Raw genomic sequence first — 18,107 nt, 5'->3', positions numbered from 1 at the left:
TTTACTTAAGCCAAAGAAAGGATCAATTCAATATTTTCACCTTATATTCTTGTCTGAGACAGCGTGCAATGAAGAAAACAATATTCCATACATCTCTGCCAGAATATCTTGCATCAAAAACAAAAATGTTTGTTTTAATTGCTCCTCGACTCACTACTACCGTGGAAAGTTGTGTTTTCACATAAAGTAAAAGCAAAATATCCATGGATGCTGGAAATCTGAAATAAAAACAGAAAACTCAACAAGTCTGGAAGCATCTGCCGAGAGGGAAGCAGAGTAAATGTTTCAAGTGTACTATGACTCTTCTTCAGAACTGGCTTCATCAATTATCCAGCTTACAGTAACAATTCATAGCTAGATCCTACACTATAAGAATTGGACATTGTGAAACAAAATAAATTGAAGAATGTTCCTTTCTCATGTACTTAGGTGTTAGTTAATTCTAAATTGCCTTAAAGTTGCCCAATGAATCCACTTTGGTTGGGGATAAATATTGCCCTGTTCACAAGGAGAACTTTCAGATTTTTGAATGTTGTATTCCATGAATTATCAAAATGAAAACCAAAACTAGTTTCCTATGGGATAGCAAAGACGTTTCTCAGTAGGGGCAAGAGTGACAGGATAGTTGTTATGGGGGACTTCAACTTACTATATTGTCTGGGAATACTACAGTTCAAGTACTGTAGATGGGTCAGTTTTTGTCCATTGTGTGCAGGAGGGTTTTCTGACACAGTATGTAGACAGGCCAACAAGGGGCGAGGCCACATTAGATTTGGTACTGGGTAATGAACCCAGCCAAGTGTTAGATTTGGAAGTAGGTTAGCACATTGGTGATAGTGACCACATTTCAGTTATGTCTATTTTAATAATGGAAAGGGATGTGTATACACCAGAGGGTAAGAGCTACAGCTGGGGAAATGCAATTACGATGCGATTAGACAAGATTTAGGATGCATAGGATGGGGAAGGAAACTGTAGGGAATGGGCACAATAGAAATATGGAGCTTATTCAAGGAACAGCTACTGTGAGTCCTTGATAATTATATACCTGTCAGATAGGGAGAAAATTGTCGAGCACAGGAGCTTTTGTCAAGCGGAAGAAGAAGACTTATGTTAGGAGAGATGTAAAGGCTCAGTTAGGGCGACTGAGAGTTACAAGGTAGTCAGGAAAGAACTACAGAAGGAGTCAAGAAGAGCCAGGAGGGGACATGAGTAGTCGTGGTTGATAGGAAACCCTAAAGCTTTCTATAGGTATACCAGGAATAAAAGAATGACTAAAGTAAGATTAGGGCCAATCAAGGATAGTCGTGGGAATTGGTGTGTGGAGTCAGAAGAGATAGAGGAAGCGCAAAATGAATATTGTTCATCAGTATTCACACTGGAAAAAGATAATGTTGTCGAGGAGAATATTGAGAAACAGGCTACAAGACTAGATGGAATTAAGGTCCACAAGGAAAAGGTGTTAGAAAATCTGAAAAGTATGAAAATAGATAAATCCCCTGGCCCGGATGGGATTTATCCAGGATTCTCTGGGAAGCCAGGGAGAAATTGCAGAGTCTTTGGCTTTGATCTTTATGTCATCATTGTCTACAGGAATAGTACCAGAAGACTGGAGGATAGCAAATGTAGTTCCCTTGTTCAAGAAGGGGAGTAGAGACAACCCTGGTAATTATAGACTAGTGAGCCTTACTTCAGTTGTGGGTAAAGTGTTGGAAAAGGTTATAAGAGATAGGATTTATAATCCTCTCAATAGGAATAAGTTGATTAGGGATAGTCGGCACAGTTGTGTGAAGGGTAGGATGCCTCACAAACCATATTGCTTTCTTTGAGAAGGTGACAAAACAGGTGGATGAAGGTAAAGCCATTGATGTGGATATAGATGTCAGTAAGGCATTTGATAAGGTTCCCTTTGGTAGGCTACTGTACAACATATGGAGGCGTGGGATTGAAGGCGAATTGGCAGTTTAGATCAGAAATTGGCTAACTGCAAGAAGACAGAGAGTGGTGGTTGATGGGAAATGTTCATCCTGGAGTTCAGTTACTAGTTGGCATCCCGCAAGGATTTGTTTTGGATCCACTGCTGTTTGTCATTTTTATAAACAACCTGGGTGAAGGCATAGAAGGATGGGTTAGTAAATTTGCAGACAACACTAAGATTGGTACAGTTGTGAATAGTGCCGAAGGATGATGTAGGTTACAGAGGGACATAGATAAGCTGCAAAGCTAGGCTGAGCTGTGGTAAATAGAGTTTAATGTGGAAAAATGTGATGTGATTCACTTTTGAAGGAGTAACAGGAATACAGGGAAAATGGAAAGATTCTTGGTAGTGGAGATGAGCAGAGAGATCTTGGTGTCCATGTACATAGATCCCTCAAATTTGCCACTCAGGTTGATAGGGGTGTTAAGAAGGCATACAGTGTGTTAGCTTTAATTAGTAGAGGGATCGATTTTCAGAACCATGATGTCATGCTGCAGCTGTACAAAACTCTGATGCAGCTGCACTTGGAGTATTGTGTGTAGTTGTGGTCATCACATTATAGGAAGGATGTGGAAGCTTTGGAAAGGGTTCAGAGATTTACCAGAATGTCGCCTGATATGGAGGGCAAGTCTTACGAGAAAAGGGTGAGGGACTTGAGGATGTTTTCATTAGAGAGAACAAGATTGAGAGGTTACTTAATTGAGACATACAAGCCAATCAGAGGGTTAGATTGGGTGGACAGTGAAAGCCTTTTTCCTCGAATGGTGATGGCTAGCATGAGGGGAGCATAACTTCAAATTGAGGGGTGATAGATATAGGACAGATGTCAGAGGTAGTTTCTTTACTCAGAGAGTAGTTGGGGCATGGAACGCTTTGCCTGCAACAGTTGTGGACTTACCAACTTTATGGGCATTTAAGTGGTCATTGGATAGGCATCTGGACAAGAATGGAATCGTGTAAATTAGATGAGCTTCAGATTGGTTTCACAGGGTGGTGTAACTTCAAGGGCTGAAGGGCCTGGACTACGCTGTAATGTTCTTTGTTCTATGTTCTATGTTCTATACAGGGACATTGTCAGGCGTCAGGCCTGAGAAAAATTGACAGGTCATTCTAGAAAGCCACTTTGCAATGACATTAAAATGTCAATGTAAACTCATTGATAGTCTCATTCCTTCAAACGATTCTACTAGTTTTAAATAGGATAATTAATAATCTAAATAGATAAAAGTATGTGACATAGTAAGGGCTCAGTAAATATGTGGGGGCTGGAGGGTCTGTATCTAATGCTTATCAAGAGGTTAGGGAGGTGAAATGGGAAATACATTGTCTGCTTTCTCCATTCCATTACCATATCATGTTGAATAAAATCTTGGCTAGGCAATTAGCATTGTGTAGATAGATTCTTCAGCAAATTGTAGGTCTAGTTTGGGACATCTGACATGGCCAGGATCAGATCATGAAATCAAAGGTGGTCTCAGACCACTGATTCAAAAGGCCACTGTTAGTGAGTTGTTGTCAGGCTGCAAGATCATCAGTGCTTGCTCTTGAGAACTTATGTGAAAAGGCTGAATCCAGGGCTAATATTGAAGTAATGGAGCAACAATAATTCTGCTGACTATTGACCCAGCAGTGTCTCATTCTGGCCACCTTACCAGGAAAATAATAGCATTCAACAATTTATCCACTCTCCATCTTGCTGATGCCTGTTGAAAGAAAGGCAGGAGGTTCTCTGCCTCAGGATGACAAAAAGAGACCACTCATCAGGTAGAATGAGACTGAATGAAGTAAGCAGAGGTCAGCAGCTGCTGGGTCCACTACAAGATGTAGTTGTAGTGCCCTTACAGACTGATTAACTTTCTCCACTTAGCAAGCGTAAGTCTAATTTTATCAAGTGCAGACGTATATCAGAGTGTGTGACCTGTATCAAATTTGTGATTGTGTAATGTCTCTGCCTCATACAGGAGGCAGAGTGAATCAGACATATAATACTCTATGGCACCATAGCTTCTCTCCTGGAAAGAAAGCTGAAGAGGGTTTTAGGGTGGCAGCTGGTCAGGGGGGCAAGGAGGAATATTGATGGAATTGACATTGGCTAGTTGCTGCATTATCAGAGGAAACTGTCTCTCTCCTCATTTGCATTTTCCATGGTAGAAAAGTGTTAAGGAAGCATGTATTTTTGAAGTCACCTTAAATGATGATGGAGCTGTTGATAATCCCTTTTATTCCCCTTACAGGTCAAACATCAGCAATGCAGTCACCAGTCCTAAGGGACACAGCTTAATCTCTACAAAGATGTGTCCATATATTCCATATATCTCTACCTGCAAGGTGACCTTTATTTTGTTGTACCAGAAACAGCAGTCTATTCAGCATTGACAAGTAATGGATATCAAATTGAATTGGAACTTCCATAGTAAATTGGAAATTGATTGGACTAATCAGGCTTCCTCCCCAGGCCTCACAACTTCTTTACTTTGATTTATGTTTAAACAGCAGCTAGGGACTGAGCGTTAATTTAGGTAATTACATGTTAATAATAAAGAAACGTTTTGACCTGGTATTTACAAATATTAAGATTCTCCTCTCATCTACTCACCAGCCAATCAGAGAGTCCAGCAGCTCTTCAGATCCAGCAGCAGCACTAACAACATTAGCTATTGTTGGTACTGCAAGATGCCAAGGAAGAAAAATGGCCATGGAGATCGAGAGGAGAAATGGCTAGGATTGGCTCACCAGGGCTACTCAGGCAGACTCTGGTGAAAAGGTCTGCTCTGGAGACAAGGTCCTATGTGGTGGCATTGGGAAAAGAGTCTATGAACAGGAGGGACTTTGCAACCTGGCGACAAGCTGCCAGGGAAATTATGACAATACATCCATAGGACATGGGCTTACCCCCTGCCATTTGCATCAGCAGGATGATGCCCTTAATTGGCCATGGATAGGAATGCCAACATTGATCTCTTCTACTCCAGAGGCAATCTATGTCCTATTCATCAGTCACCCCCAATGCTTGTTGATTAGCTTCCAGTCAAGCAACAGTTAGATAATAAAATGCTTTTTTTTTTCAAATTCCTCCATGTCTTCACTCTCTTTCATCACTGCAATCTCTTCTTCATGACTTTACCTATGGTAGTCTAATTCTGATCCCTTGACCATTGCTGATTTTAATTGCTCCATTATTGGTGGCAATTCCTTCCATTGACAAGGTTTCAAACTCTGTGTAATCCAAGATGGAGAGCGGGAAAAATTTGTAGCTGTAACAGCTGCTTCTTTTTTGAGACATTTTAGGTGTTGGAGGTGATTTTCTCGAATTCCAGGAACAGCAATTACTGCTTTATATGCTGCTGCATTCTTTTGGAAGCTTGGAGAGAAAAAAAGTTAAAACAATGGCACTTTTAAAAGGGAGAAAGACAGACAAAGGCAGTGAGCACATGGTCTATAAGGGAGAGAGAGAAGAAACCTACACTGCTAACTGATACAGCAGTAAATCTGCACAGTTACTGTCTTTGCTGTTTGAATTCATGTATCGCTGGACATTGGAGTTTGTCTAAGAAAACTTAACAAACAGAGAAATTCACAACTGATCTGGGAGGAACCTGTTTGGGAGAGGTCACAGCACAGAATCAGGTAAATGGATACTTTTAAGTATAGCCTTGCTGTAAGTCTACAATAGTGAATAGAGTGGATTCTTTCTCGATTATATGTTTTTAATGGGATCTGTCTCTTGATTAAATTTTAAAAATATAAACCATAGTATTAAGTTAGACTGGAGCAGTGTTTTGTAGAGCAAGAAGGCAGTGCTATTTTCTGGAAGATTTTCTTGTAGATTGGAAGGAGCAAAATGGCCTTTAGTAGAGAGATATGCTCTGCTTGTTGGATGTGGGACTTTCGAGAGAGTTTCTGGGTTACTGAGGATTATATGTGCAATAAATGTCATTGGTTGCTAATCTTGTCAGATTGAATGAATCGGTTGGAGTGACAGTTAGAGGCAATGAGGAATTTACGAGAGCTAGGACGTGTGATGGATGGCAGTTATACAAAGGGAGAGAAGCCACAGATACATTCAGGTAGAGGAGTTAACTCCAAGAAAGGTAGGAGAGGTAGGCAGATTGTACAGGTGTTTTTATGGCTATCCCTATTTCAAACAAATATGCTGTTTTGGAAAATGTAGGGTGTGATGGACTTTCAGGGGAATGTAGCACAAAACAGCTACGTTTCTGGTATCATGACAGGTGCTAATATAATGAGGGGTACATTGAGTTCCAAGTGATCGATTGTGTTAAGGTACTGAGGAAAGAGATCAATCCAAGTCTGGTACAGTTGAGAAAAGAAGTGAGTCGAACAGTCTGGGTAGGCAGGAACAAAACAGAGATCAAGATAGGACTGCTAAATTAAACTGCATTTATTTCAATGCAAGAGGAATAACAGGGAAGGCAGGTGAACTCGGGGCATGGTTAGGAACATGGGACTGCGATATAGCAGTTACAAAAACGTAGCTCATGGATGGTCAGGACTGGCAGCTTAATGTTCCAGGATACAAATGCTACAGGAAGGATAGAAAGGGAGGCAAGAGGGGAGGGGGAGTGGTATTTTTGATAAGGGATTGTATTACAGTTGTACTGGGGGAGGATATTCCTGGAACTAAATCCATGGACGTTACTTGGGTGGAACTGAGAAATAAGAAAGGGATGATCACCTTATTGGGATTGTATTATAGACCCCAGGAATAGTCATCAGGAAATTGAGAAACAAATTTGTCAGGAGATTTCAGTTATCTGTAAGAAAAATAGGATGGTTACGGTCGGGAATTTTAACTTTCCAAACATAGACTGGGACTGCCATAATGTTAAGGGTTTAGATGGAGAGAAATTTGTTAAGAGTGTACAAGAAAACTTTCTGAGTCAGTATGTGGATGTATCTACTGGAGAAGGTACAAAACATGACCTACATTGGGAAATAAGGCAGGGCAGGTGACTGAGGTGTCAGTGGAGGAGCACTTTAGACCATAATTCTATTTGTTTTAAAATAGTGATGGAAAAAGGTACACCAGATTTAACAACTGAAGTTCTAAGTTGGAGAAAGGCTCATTTTGACGGTATTAGGCAAGCAGTTTCAAAAGCTGATTGGGGGCAGATGTTCGCAAGTAAAGGGATGGCTGGAACCCTTCAGAAATGAGATAACGAGAGTCCAGAGACAGTATATTCCTGTTAGGGTGAAAGGAAAGCTGGTATAGGGAATGTAGGATGACTAAAGAAATTGAGGGTTTGGTTAAGAAAAAGAAGGAAGCATGAGTCAGATATAGACAGGATAGATCGAGTGAATCCTTAGAAGCGTATAAAGGCAGTAAGAGTATACTTAAAAGGGAAATCAGGAGGGCAATAAAGAGACATGAGATAGCTTTGGCAGATAGAGTTAAGGAGAATCCAAAGGATTTTTACAAATACATTAAGGACAAAAGGGTAACTAGGGAGAGAATAGAGCCCCTCAAAGATCAGCAAGGCGGCCTTTGTGTGGAGCCATAGGAGATGGAGGAGATACTAAACAAGTATTTTGAAGGACATGGAAGATATAGAATGTAGGGAAATAGATGATGACATCTTGAAAAATGTCCATATTACAGAGGAGGAAGTGCTGGATGTCTTGAAATGCATAAAGGTGGATAAATCTTTTCCCTGGGGTGGGACAATCTGGAATGAGAGGGCATAGATTTAGAGTGAGAGGGGAAAAATATATAAGAGACTTAAGGGGCAACTTTTTCATGGAGAGGGTGTTGCATGCATGGAAGGAGCTGCCAGAAGAGGTGGTGGAGGCTATTACAATTGCAACATTTAAAAGGCATCTAGATGGGTATATGAATAGGAAGGGACTGGAGGGATATGGGCCAAGTGCTGGCAAATGGGGTTAGATTAAGTTGAGATACCTGGTTGACATAGACGAGTTGGACCAAGGGGTCTGTTTCCATACATCTCTATGACTCTATGACTCTACCTCTTTTAAATTCTCAACCTCACCCTTATTCTTTAAGACCAAACACTTTGAACAAGCTTTTTGTCATCTGACCTTGTCATGTTTTGTTTTAAAATCATCTTAGAAATGTACATTATACTATGTTAAAGGTGCTGTATAAGTTGTTTCTTTCTTTCCTGTTAAATCTGTTCAAAACATCACAATATTCATGGCAAACAATTGTCAAATATCCATATCTGTCAATACTTTTGTGCAAAGAACTGGGGCTTGATTTTTTAAGTCCCACTGGGGCTGGGATTTGAGGCAAGTGGAAGCAAATAATTGTGGGTGTGCCTGCTGGTCCTCTGTTGCAACTGCCTCAGGCCATTTTGCAGAGGAACACTTGGTCATGGGAGTATGCCCACCATCCTTAATTTAACAGGAAGCCCATCTTCTGCTCATTACTTGGCTGCTCTCAGACAACTTACAATGCATGACTATTTCCCACACAGTACAAGGTTCTGACTCACACTCTATCCTGCCATTGGCGTTGAGAAGCCCTCCGGGAAATTTCTGCCAGCGGCTGAACATTAAGCTCTTTATATTGCAATTCCATAAAATATCAAAATCTATTTGTTCCAATTTTGTTTAATGTCTTTCATCATCATAACATATACAGGGTTGATTGAGATAGAGGGAACAGATAAGAAGCCAGATTCTTGTTGATGGCATGAGATTTAGTTAGCTGTAAAACAGCAGTCTAACATGGGTGAATGATTCCTTGTCACCATGAAATATTGGATTAAATTTATCCTGACAGCTACACAGAGCAGTATCACAAACCTTAACCAGCCTTGATAGTGACCCAGCAGCTCTCTACAGTTGCCTCCCAAAATTGCTGTTAATACAGATATGTGAAAAAGACATGTTAAATGTAACAAAGCAAAAAACAGCACAGCAATTCAAAATGCAATCAGAAACTTGATTTGCAAAATTAACATATTCAACACCATGACATTTATCTTCTTGGTTCATGCTTTCTTTCCATCAGCATATCATTATTGACAGAAACGAGGTGCCGAGCTTCAGTGTCCCCTCTGTAAACTCTCAAATCACATACTGTCCAGAAAGTAAAAGCTCAGTAAATATTAAAAGCTATCGGTGATATTTGAAATTATACACAAACCTAGATAAATATCAGGTAAATTGAATGAATAAATAGAAAATATTAGTTTATAATTCACTACTTCCCTCCTCTGAGCATATCATTTGATTCTATATTCAAACCCTACAAAGCCATCACAGTGATTCATTCTTACTCAGAAAATTGTTATAATTATGAAGTTTTTAAATTATTCTGTTATTAACACTGATTTTGGACATACAGCTATTACCAGATGTTTTGCCTTTTGTCCTGTGACACCTGTGATTTATAATCCTCCACAGTTCCCGCCTCAGTAGACTCTCTGTGTGGAGTTTGCACATTCTCCCCGTGACTGCATGGGTTTCCTCCGGGTGCTCCGGTTTCCTCCCACAAACCAAAAATGTGCAGGTTAGGTGGATTGGCCACGTTAAATTGCCCATAGTGTTCGGTGAAGAGGTAAATGTAGGGGAATGGGTCTAGGTGGGTTGCGCTTTGGCAGGTCGGTGTGGACCTGTTGGGCCAAAGGGCCTGTTTCCACACTGTAAGTAATCTAATCTAATTAAAGCTTCTAACTTTCCCCCACAGTATAAAACTCATCATTATTCCACTTCCGTTCCAAAGAAGAGTCATATTGGACTCAAAATGTACACAATGATTCTGTCTCTACAGATACTGCCAGAGTCAATGAGTTTCTCCAATATTTAGCATTTATTTCAGATCTCTGCCTTTCAAAGTATTTTCATACTCCCATTACTTTAATGCTGCAATAAAATGTTGCTGCCTTGTACTGCCCTCAAAAGCTTTTAAATGAAATCTATAGCAATGCTGCTTTACTTAACAATTTTAAATACTTTCAACAATGCAGTATCATAATGTTGCTTCCCTGTAGTGCTTTCTGTGGAGTTTCCTCACACTTTTACAGACATAATTGAGGTTTCCTGTCTTATTTGACTGAGATTGATGTTTCCTATTTTTCTCATGAGCAAAATGAATAATCTTCTGACTTTTATGGTCTAATAGAAAATTTTCTCCCTTTGCTTGATTTAACTGAATAAATCCTGTGCCTGCGGTTTTATAGATTAATTCCATTTTATTAACAACTTTCCCTTGACTATTCATGCTGTCCCCAGCCAGTACTGGATTTCTACATAAACCCAGTCAGCTATAGCTTAGGGCATCACATCAAATATGAGAAAGGACTACATTTCAAATTTACATAATCAGTTGAAAAATAAAGAAGGTAAGGAAAAAGACTAAAACAAACATTTTTTCATGATACAACAAAAATATACTTAAGCGGTTACATGGTTGTTATACCAACAGTATCCTGCTTGGATATCAAAGATAATCAGAAAGCTTTGGTTTACTCCAAGCCTCAAGAAATGCAGTACTCAGGCCTGGAGGCTCCTGCATCTCACATACATGAATTGCAGCCCAAAGCCATGGGTCAAAAACAACTCCACACTGCTGTCTCTTTGACTAGACATCTGACAGTCACATGATCCATTTTGATGCCTCAAACACTAAACAGAAGAGCTTTATATAACTTTTTCAAGATAACAATACATATAAAAATATTTTTTGAATTTTAAAATATTTTGCTTTTAGAAGTATTTATTTTCCAGAAATTAAAGTGCGAAAACCACTTCCATTATTCTACAACAGATAAATATATATTGCATGATTGAAATGTATGTATTGAATTTTTTACTTTGACTTATAAACAAAATAGATTGAGAATATCGCACACTCTGAAATCCCAGGTGAAGTAAACAGAAACTTAAAGCCCAATGATTTTGGTCTCTGGAGTGTCTTGACCGGAGATGATATTTCATTCTGGATACAGAAAGATCTCTCAAAATGCTAACGTTAAACTAGCCCATTTGAGAAGTCCAAGCAGTCATTTAAAACCCAAATAAGTTATCATTCAAAGGAATTAATTCAACAAAAGATAATGTGAGTGTCTAATATACTCTCCATCAATTCAACTCTTTTCACCAGCATCAACAGAATTGACTAGTGATTGTTTCATAATTGGCAGAACTCTATTGGAATTCAAAATTTTGAGAACTTTGAGGTTCACAGAAAAGCTTTATCTACATAGTCGATGAGGCAATGTGGATTAATCTTGGATTCATGCCTGGAGGAACAAATGAAAAAACTGCCAGAGTATTGGTGGCATGTATTTGAATGCATTATTGCAGTTGAGTACACACTAGTCTAAATCCAGCATGGCTAGGGACAGCATGAATAGTCTCAGGAAAGTTATTCACAAAATGGAATGTTTTTCAGGAAAACAATGAAAAGTTTAGCTTGTCCCAAACAGAAATTTCATGCCTTGATCAAACTCATTGCAAACCATACCATATAAGCCATTACAGTGGCAATGGATCCACAAGCCTCCACACTTGTCTGAATGAAAATATGATGAGAGCTGAAGAAGTAGAAGAATCTATTTTAGATGATTTAAGACGAGCAGGATACTTCAATTCTTTTGTTGTCTCTACATGAGACCTTTCACACATTGATCACTAATTGCTACTATAAGAAATGTGTCACATGATGATGGGCTCCCCGTTGAAAACTTTAATTTTCCAACATGGTGAGGATTATTTGGGAAATGATTGCAAAGCTGACATCAGGAAGTGCAGAACACAGTCTTATAATAATGTAGGTAATATGACAGGAATATAAAGTAGAAGCAGCAAAAACTGTTTGAGAAAATAAGTATGCTATGGATGTCCATATGCTGGCCATTCATTAAATCATATTGAATGTACTGCAGTTGCTTACTGCTGAGATGCATTTTTTTTATTGTTGTGAAACAAATATATCTGTTCTCCTCTTCAAGCAAAATGCCAGACAGTATTCAAATCATTTTTTGTTCTTGATTTACCATACCAAAATATCTCTCTGACAGTAAATGGGAAGCATATGTGAAAGCTAATTCAACAACAGTTGAGGGTTATTGTTCAATTATTCAGTTGACAGTCTTAATCATTTCCATGTTGACGATGGTGGTGGTAAAAGTGATATAAGGGGAGGTGCTGACATGCTGGGAAAGAAAATGCAGGAATTGTAGTTTGTGTTCATGTTAGAACTTTGATATCATTTATTAGACCAGTTCTCCAAAATCAGCAATGCCCAGTATATATGCAAAGATGTATACATCATATTAAAACAACAAAGAACTGCGGATGATGAAAATATGAAACATAAACAGAAATTTACAGAGTAATTTAGTAGGTCAGACAGCATCTCTGGAGAGAAAACAGTCCAGTGACCCTTCTTCAGAACTCATCACTCTCTCACTTCTTGAAAGAAACTCAAGAAAATTTTGATAAAATTGAACTCAAATCACACCTGCCTGATGTACACCAATACAGTGTGAATAAAAGGGAAAAAAAGTGAGAAAAAAAAGTCAGTGATAATAATACAACGAATGCTGATGAAGTCTTTGTCCAAGAGACAAATTTTGAGTGAAATTTTTCATTCCAATGATGGATGATCTTGAAACCAACTTGAAGAAAAGAGAAATCATTGGCAAAAATGTTTTTGGTTGATACTGATGTTCCAAAAAACAGCTGTTTGAAGGTGTAAAATGTCTGATGCAAAAAAATCCTGACCATGTCGATGTTAATCTCACTCGAGAAATAAAGCATCCCCAAGCTTCTATCAAGGAACATTATTCAGATAAAGAACATTTAAGCCTTAATAAGCTGCATCAAGACAACATTCAAGGTAAGACGCCAATGTAGAAGCAATATTGTTGCTGCTTCTGTATCTAACGGTAAAAACTGCTCAGGAGAAAGGTAATTTTTGCAGACGAAAAGCTTCAAAAATAAATTGCAGAAAACTGGTAATTTGAGGACACTATCAATAGCTTTGCTTCAAAATATCACAAAAGAAAATGTGTTAAATTTGATGCATGTTATATTGCTACTTCCTTTAGTAAATACTGTGTAATGCCTCCTGTCTGTAGATTAAAAGTTTTCATGCATGCTAATTAAGAAATCATAAAGCTTTTCCATTTGAATGGATTTCATAATGCAATTAGGCTTAATGTAAGATGTATGTTTTAGTTATGTGATTAGCTTTTCATTGAGCCTTCGCCTATTTATAAATATATGTTTATAGAACTTTGGTATTTTTATTTTCACTGTCCTACCTGTTCGAATAATGTGCTTTTGGTAATGCCATGGGGCCTCTTAAGCTTGACATACTTTACAGCCTCAGTTTATTATAATCTGGTCCTGTCCATAACAATTTTTAATGTTCATTGCTTTACAATTTGAATGAAGATTCCTATTTGTTTTAATTGCCTCTCTGAATCAATTCAGGTTTAAAATACTTCTATGGCTCTTGATTTTACCTACTGCAACCATGCATACAACTTAATTATGCAAGGTTAAATGAAAAGGCTAATTCGACTTGCATTATGGTTGTTTGTTTTAACTATCTACCAGTTTCTCTCCCATATTGCAAGAAACCTTGTCTATTCATGACTAATTATCTCACGAGCTTTGTTTCTATGATAATGAAACCTTGAGAAGTATCCAGTATGAAGCATACAGAGCCAGTATGTTCCTTTGCCTAAAACAAGCTGAGTTTATATGTACTCAGCATAACATTAATTGCTGACATCTAGAAAGACAGGAACACAGATCAAGACCAGAATCCAGACTAAGATTGGAATCTGGAATAAGACTGGAATCCAGAGCAGGACTGGCTAGAACCTGGTAGGACTGGAACACTGTTTGGAGCTAGAATCCACCAGACTGGAACCCAGGGGATGGTGCTGGGATTTACCGGACTCGACCATAAGTTGGGGCTGGGATCTGTGGGGCTGGGATTTGTAGGACTGGAACCCAGAGCAGACCTAAAATCTGGATTGGAATCTGGATCACAGTATAAGACATGAACTTGAGACACGGTTACCTCTCCTTACCAATGCTGACCTCATTGAAGCATTCCTGTTTGAGAAGGTGGATAAAGATTAATATGAGTAGATTAAAGTTGTGCAGTGCATTCTAACTTGTCTGACAGCATGTCTAATATTCTGAAGTCTCCTATCAAAGCAACAGTGCAAAATCAGACAGTCAAATAACATTCACAGAAATTTAAGACATGACATAATTTTGTTCATTTCATAGAATATAACCTATATAAGAAATATCATTCTGCAAAGATCATGACAGCAAAAAGGGAAAGGTATAGTTCATCATATCCTTCATTCTTCAGATGAAATTATTTTTAATAATATGATTTCTGACATTTCTTGTGATAAATCATTTTGTAGGCAGATATAGCTTATCATTTTCACTTAAAATCTGCAAATTTCAAACAGCATTCTCTCACAAGTTTCTGAAAAGACAGACTATTCAAATAACTCAATCTCTGTTGTAATAATTTAAAGGAACATTCTAATCTGATGGCACTGTCACTTGAGTTACTTGTGGCATCAATGATGTGTGATCTTTGGACCAAGTCTATGACGCCTACTTTGATTGGATATTCAGTCCCTCAAAACTAATCTGGTTAGAGAATTATCCTCTGTAAACATTACCAGCTTATGATACTGAAAGAATGAATGGATGTGGTCATGTTTAATCATATTTGACTGTGAGGAACTCATCCTTTTCCATTATAGAAAAGGGGAACCAAGTCCAGTTAGTGTATACACAGAATATAATATTACAGCATTGCTTTGGTCTATGATATCTTGTACCTGAAGCAATCCTGGAAATCTTTTCTGACATTTTGCCTAAAGGACACCAAGAATCTGATAGTCACAAATCTGACATTAAGACCCACAAAAGACATTTAGCATGAGTGTGTGTGGCCAGTCAGAAGACATCTAATTTAACTGAAGTTGATAGATAATGTGCTACGACAATGTACAACTTAGGAGCTCACCAACCCCATGTCGTCAGGCATTATGGCAGAACTTTTTGCTGCTTTGACTGAAGAGTGCAATGGCAAGAAATTTAGAGAAATATGATGCAAAATGATTTTTTAATTTTTGAAAATGTAAATTTCTTGACTTCTAACAAAAATCTGATTTTCCTCTTAATAGTGAGTTCTGAATCTCACTAATGAGTGAAGACTACAGTATTTCCATCATTTACATCTTATTATTAGCTAATCTTATTTTCATTGCCTCATTTCTATGCAGTTTCCAATTCTCCTCTCCTTCCCTGAGAAACTAGTTGGTTTCATTCCTCGGATGAGAGTCAGGGAAGTCACCTAATTCCACAGCTCACCGCATGTTTCTCTGGGCCTTCATACAACTCTATGTTCACCACTACTTCCCTGTGTATTACGTTGGTACTGTACTCTTCCAGCCTTTGTCTATCAGTCTTTCTGCCTTGCATTGTTTATTAGAGCATAGGCTCTTCAGTCATAAGTTATAGGCCGACAGTCTCTGTGGCTTGCATTGCATTTTAGTGCAGAGGGAGAGGCAGGCAGCTTGTCATTGTTCAGACCACTGAACATTCAAATGTGGGACATATTGCTGTACTATGGCAACATATGCCAGCAGTTCACACACAAACATATAGGATGTGCTTTAAGCAAATGGCTATGTCTCAAAGTCAAAGAAGAACACTCATTAATGGGATGAAGGTGAACTATAGTCAGTGAGGGGTTGGTGCTAGAGTTGGACAAGGGGCATGTCTGATTCCAGTTCAGAGGTTTGGCCATGATCAGCCAGGTGTTTTCTCCTATCAGAGTACAGGGATCAATTCCTTTAAAGGATGAGGTAATGGTCAGTCTTACAGGTCATGTGCAACCAGTCTGGGGATAATAGATGCATAATTTGGAATGTTGTGGAAACACCTGTCCAGGGATTGGGTTATTCTCATTCTGATTAGCTGGGTAAACTTTGGCCATTAACTGATATATTTCAGGGATGAATGGATGTGGCGAAAGGCTCAAGTGGCATTGGAGATGCAGGGACAGTGGCACAGGAATAAACATGAAGGATAGGGCATCATTGTTTGCCCCAGGCTCAGTCTGAAATTCACTGATGCAGGCACAAAGCTGAAACCTTGGACATGATCATACTGGGATCTGGACAATATGGGTTGTAGTGCGAAATGTGTCAGAATCACATGAAATGTCCAGAATGGCCTATCTCAATATTGAAGTGTAACTTGCTGCATCTTTTAGGTAAGTTCTAGGTATCAAAACAAGATTCTTGCTAGGCAGCAACAAATTGCTTACTAAAGAGGCTTACTGCTGATTAAAAACATTATTAACTTTTGAGTAAGTTCCAAAATCTTAACTTTTTATAAACGAGTCCATTGTGGAATTAGAGGTTTGAAGGCAAAGCCCTCTTCTGTGACATTTGATTTTCTATTTATAAATATGTTAAGCGCAATGAGGAACCTGACACTGATCCAACATAGTCAAACCCTAGGGCTGGAAACGTAGCTTTTCTAGAGTTGCAAAAAGAGAATTGGCCATTGGCAGACTGCTCTGAACTAAAGTTCAGACTTTTTAAACTATTCAATGCTTAATCTATCTGTCTATACACATGGGCTTAAAGCTGTGATATCATACTTTGCACTGGACATTGTCTTTGTACAATCAGTGTTTAATGTATGTATGATTTTGGGGAGGAATGGCAATGATTGAGACTCTCTTGAGTTTTGGTTTCCTTCACCTGATAATCTCTTTGAAAGATGTCAATTGTAATTTGAGATGTACTTCCTTGTAAGTGAATAACAGATTTTTTTTTAAAAAAAAAAGCAGTATACAGACAATGCTAAGAAAGAACTTTTTTAATGTTGTGTACCCCTATACTTTTGTTGCCTTTCTCATGCAACTACATTTGCAAGAGCATTGGGAATCCTGATACTTAATTGCAACATGACTATTGAAGACAGACCCCATGCACAAGCTGATATGTTCCATTTGGCCTCCTTTATGTATGTGTATTTACATAAATTTTCTAATCCATCTGTTCAGAGATCTTATTACATACCTCTGCAGTAGATGGGACATTAACACTGCATCACAAAAGCCCTAAGAAAGCTTCCAATCCATGTGACTTGATTTCACTCTGTCATGGTTCCTTTTGCATATCCTTCATATGTATCCTTAGAACAAAGATGTAATCCCTTTCCATTATCAAGTATTGGCAACTCTCATAGGTTGCTTTCAAGGTCCTGCTGCACAGGAATAACGTCAACTTTACAAATGTATCCTGATGATTTTTTGACATGATTTTTGCCACAGTGTCAGTATTGGCATAGAAAGTACTGTTTTTTTCCTATACATCCACTGTTAATTTATGACAGAAAGTTAACACAAAAAAACCAAATCTGTACAGAATTCATTGACCACAGAAATAAAGCAGAAGGTCTGTATACTGAAAGAGTGAGTACAGGTAACTTATATTAAGTTAAAATGTAAACAAAATCACAAATTGCTCTTATCGTCCTTTGGAAGTCTACGACCTTAGTTCACAATCAATTGCTTAAGTTGTTGGGGGCAAATCACCACAGGTTACCTTTAATTTAGCTATTTATTAAGAAATCTCACAGATAATCACGTACTGAAACAATGATTTAAACTTTATTGCATGTAGCAATCAAAATAAGACACATCAAATAATCAAGTTAAGCTTCACAACTCAACTTGATTACTCCATGATTAATAGTGGAATTTAGCCATGATTTCAACAACAGTTTCTGTCTCTCGGAGTGTCTAGGGTCCATTCCTTGTGCAGTGTTGTTCTTTGAAGTTCTGCTGCTGAATTGTTCCTGTATTGGTCTTCATACATTTTTCTCTTTCAAATTTGTGGTGTGACATTATTGATGTTTCTTTAGATTCTTTCATCCCCAATATTGGTTACTCTTTTGGAGTCCTCAAGTCAGAAGCTTGCCACCTTATTAGAAGTAGATCACCTGTTCCTTGTTAAATTCAGTGTTAGCTGTCTTTAAAACAGCTATCCTTTACTTCAGGCCATCCCTCCTGCAGGCAGTCTTAATTGCCCATTTGTCACAAGACAGGAGGTTGTCAAGAAATGTTATC

The sequence above is a fragment of the Chiloscyllium plagiosum genome, unplaced genomic scaffold (assembly GCF_037043375.1).
Source record: "Chiloscyllium plagiosum isolate Xiang-an unplaced genomic scaffold, Cpla_swu_hap1 HiC_scaffold_11, whole genome shotgun sequence".
NCBI classification, from domain to species: domain Eukaryota; kingdom Metazoa; phylum Chordata; class Chondrichthyes; order Orectolobiformes; family Hemiscylliidae; genus Chiloscyllium; species Chiloscyllium plagiosum.
Note: the sequence above shows the minus strand (reverse complement) of the source record.